Below are 4641 nucleotides of genomic sequence, written 5' to 3'. Positions count from 1 at the left end.
ATTTTTAAAATTAAAAAAATTATATAATAAAAATATTTTATTCATTTTCTATAATAAGGTTATTGTAGCCATTTTCTATAAAAAAGAATATTAATTTAAACCGATTTCAAAGTTTGGTTTACCGATTTTTTGACCAAATCAATTTGTCTGATCTAATTTTGACAAAAATAATCTAATTTAATCAATTATATGTATTAAATTTTAGTTAATAACAAACATCTTTAAAAAAAAGACGTTTTAAGCATCTTTATCAAAGTCTCCCAACATATTTATTCCCTTCCTAAAGAAGAAAATAGTATTGTTAATTGACTATTCACATCATCATGAGACAAAGTGGCATGTATATATGTTGAAGAATAACTATATTAAGGCTTACATAGACTACTAATTTCCCTTAAAATGAAAGATCGATCGAATTCGAAGCAAAAAGTGGATTCCTGCCTAATGAGAAGTCCACCCTACCCTAAACTTTGTAGGAACATGATCGTTAAATAATGGAGAACAAGTTTGATACAAAAGCAGATAAAAACAGTAGGGAACATTCTAAAGCGTAGGCAAAGAGGAAAAGGGAAAAAAAGAGAAGGAATTAAAACACTAGAACCATTATCGATAGATGAAGATGAGATATGTTATATGAGACAGTATATTTTATGAGAACAATGGACATATCTATCTATCTGATGAAAGGGTGAAAGTGGTGTTTCAAAGCAGAATACATAGAACGGGAATTGATTGGGGTATCGATTCTTATTATACTGTTTATATTTTTTCCGTAAAGCATCAGCACAAGTTGTAGAGCATACATATATATGATTCGTATATATGTTTTATTTTACAATATAATCTTTTATACATTATATTACATGCTGTGACATGTCAAAACATATCCCATTCAAGACATGCAATTCTTTACGTGAGACGCACATTTTTATTGCTTTCGACATTCTTGGTATTGATATAAATTAGTAGCTTATTAAAGAAAATCATCTATATATGTATATATAGATACAGAGGTTATTGACCATGAAAGTAATGATACCAACAATTAGGGGTGTGCATGGTCCGGACCGGTCCAAAGATTTGGTTCGGTTCCGAACACTTTAGGAATTATTTTGGTGTGATTTTATTGGGTCTAGGGCCGGGTAAGGGTCTCAAAAATAGACCCGGTCATTATTTCGGGTCGGGTCCGGGTCATGGCTTGGGTCACCCGAAGTCGGCCCGTGACCCGATCATCATATATAATTAATGTTTTGTGTTATTAGTGATGAATGATGACTATTCTTATGTGGAATTTAAGTATTGTAAACCTTAATATTTTGTGTTATTAGTTATTATAAGACTATAAGTTAATGTTTTATGTTTAAAATGCATAAGATTTTAGACTAATGCATAATATTATGTTATTTATATGGGTAAAGTACTAAATTGGTCCCCTAGGTTTCGGCGTAATTCTGTTTTGGTCCTTAAGGTTTAAAGTGTTCTATTTGAATCCAAAAAAGTTTCATTTAGCATCAATTTAGTCCCACAGTGAGGTCAAAATTAAATAATTAACAAAATATCCTACATAACAACAGTACAAGAACAAAATCGATAATCTGGAGAACAAGTACAAGCTCCAGAGACATAAAATCAACCATTGATACATCAATACATTTATTTATTATTTTTTTTATAATATAAATAAAATATTTTCTATAAAACTAAATAAAATGATAAATAAATGTATTGATGCATCAATGGTTAATTTTGTGCTTCTGGAGCTTGTACTTGTTCTCCAGATTATCGATTTTGTTCTTGAACTGTTGTTATGTAGGACATTTTGTTAATTATTTAATTTTGACCTCACTATGGGACTAAATTGATGCTAAATGAAACTTTTTTGGATTCAAATAGAACACTTTAAACCTTAAGGACCAAAACAGAATTACGCTCAAATTTAGGGGACCAATTTAGTACTTTACCCTATTTATATTGATTTAAATATTTGGTGTTATTAGACAATATTAGTATTGATTATGGTTATGCTTTAATTTTAGAGAAGAGTTGGTTCTTGTTATATTTTTCTAAGTGAATTTTACCATGTCAAATAATGGTTGGAGTCTTGAAAAATTGGATATTTTCACATGCTAGCTTCTAAGAAAGTATCAAGGTAATATAATGTTAACGGCCCAGTTTTCATCCGGTTTTCACCCGGTATAATCGTGACCCGAAAGTGTATAGGTTTTATCGGATCTAGGGCCGAGTTCGGGTCAAATAAATAGGCCCGGTATATATTTCGGTCGAATCTGAGTCACATCAAACCCGATTTTACCCGTCTCATGCACACCCCTACCAACAACAATACTAAATGGTTAAGAATGATAACATGTGACAAGCATATGTGTGTATATATATATATATATCAAGCGTGAAAGAAATAGATCGATTATGCAATAATATAGTGTGTTGTGGAAATCATCATAACATGTATTAGTAGCATATTTGCATGCTCAATATGATCTACAAATATTTGTAGTCACTTATTTCAATTTATAATTTTAAATGGTAGCGTATAATTAGGATTAATTAGATCAATTAGCATTATTTAGTATATTTCAATATTTATGATAGAATATTATATTTTTATTATTCCGATTCTCTTAGCACCTATAAATACTTTTTTATATTATATCATTGCATACAACTTAAATACATACGAACCTTTTCTCTATTCTTCTCTTTTATTTACCTTTCTAAAATGGTATCAAAGTCATGACATTCTCCTTGAAGATGATCGATTGTTTTTCTTTCTGGTGAAATCACTATATTTTTCACACTTGTTCTCTATGTCATTTTTTCTTGTCTTGTGTTTTTCCGAGTCTAATGAATCAAACACCATTCTCATCTGCTGCTTATCTATTCTCACAAAGAAACCAGATATTTTTCGTCACTTTTTGACTGTTCGCCATCCTCCCGACATTTTACCATCTCTTCGGACTTTGTCACTTTTCAGCAGTTTTCCAACTGTTTGTCATCTTTTCGGCAATTAGCCACTCTTGCGGCAGTTCCGTCTACGCTTTTCTTGTGGCAGTTTTGTCTGTATTTTCTTGTGGCATTTTCGTCTGCGTTTCTTTGTGGCGGTTCCGTCTGCATTTTCTTGTAACAGTTCTGCATTTTTATTACGGCAGTTCTGTCTGCATTTCCTTATAGTAGTTCCGCATGCGCTTTTCTTGTGGCAGTTCCGTTTGTATTTCTTTGTGGCAGTTTCGTTTGTATTTCCTTGTGGCAGTTCCATTTGCGTTTTCTTGTAGCAATTCCGTGTATGTCTTTGTGGCAATTCCGTCTGTGCTTCCTTCCGGTAGTTCTGTCTGCGTTTCTTTTCGGCAGTTTCGTTTGCACTCATTCTATCCGTGTATGCATTTTTTTATTTCTTTGTTTTAAATAAATTTCAAACTCAAGTTGTCACATGAATTTGAGGAGAGATGTTAAAGTATAATTAGAATCAATTAGCATTATTTAACATATCTGAATATTTATTATAGAATATTATATTTTTGTTATTTCGATTCTATTAGCACCTATAAATATTCTTTTATATTATATCATTGCATATGACTTAAATACATACAAATATTTTTTTTATTCTTCTTTAATTTCTTACCTTTCTAACATTAAAAACTATATAAAATTAGAAAAAAGTTGTGAATATGTTTAAACAAGTACTAAGTATGTAAAAAAACAAATTTCTCGTTTGTATATAATGGTACGAGAAGAGCGACTTTATTATTCATCTATGCATCTTGATGTATGTTCGTTATTCACTAGAAAATATGCCAAATGTTTAAACAGCAGTAAGAGGATTCCTTACGTGTAAATGTGTAATTGTGCATAATATCTATAAGGAATGTAAAATCTACCCCCAAAAATTAATTATTAAATTAAACATTAATATAAAATATATATTAAAATATAAAATACATATTAAAAATAAATTAAATATTAATTAAATTTTTATTTATGCAATATTTATATTTGGTGACAAATATGTGACATTCTTTGTAGTTTACTGCCATAGTAGACCTTTTAAATTAAATTGTGAAGGGCGTACAAATCAGCATCCTGTTTTAATCTCTTAAATTTTCTTTCCGCTTTTTTCCTTGGAAGAGAAGGCAAAAGCTAGTGAAAGAAGGTAATAATAAAATCATAATTAATTAAGTTGTACACAATTTTTCATCAAAATTTTGAAGATTGAAAATTATAGGTATTTAAAAAAAAAAAAAATTAAGAATCATATAATTAAACAGCAAAGGAAGAACTTATTATCAATAATTAAGTTGTATATAAAAAATGAAGCATATATACTAGCATGCTCCATGGCATTTAGGTTTAACAAGTTGTTTTTCTTCAATTAATTACAAATTTACAAGTTAATAGTCTTGCCCTCTTCCAATGTCATTATTTCAAAGTAGTGCAACTAACAATTAGCACTCTGTATCATTTTTTAGAAATGTATAGACATATTTTGGTTGAATCTGTGCTCTCCCCGTGAATGCATTCCATAACAAGGAAAGGAAAGGCACAAATCTGTGATAAAAACCCTATTTTTATTTAGTTATTTTATTTTTTTACTGCAGGAACCGATTCAAAGAGGACAAGTAATGA

The sequence above is a fragment of the Arachis ipaensis genome, chromosome B10 (genome assembly GCF_000816755.2).
Source record: "Arachis ipaensis cultivar K30076 chromosome B10, Araip1.1, whole genome shotgun sequence".
Taxonomy (NCBI): domain Eukaryota; kingdom Viridiplantae; phylum Streptophyta; class Magnoliopsida; order Fabales; family Fabaceae; genus Arachis; species Arachis ipaensis.
The sequence above is the reverse complement of the archived record's forward strand: the minus strand, read 5'-3'. Positions refer to the sequence as shown.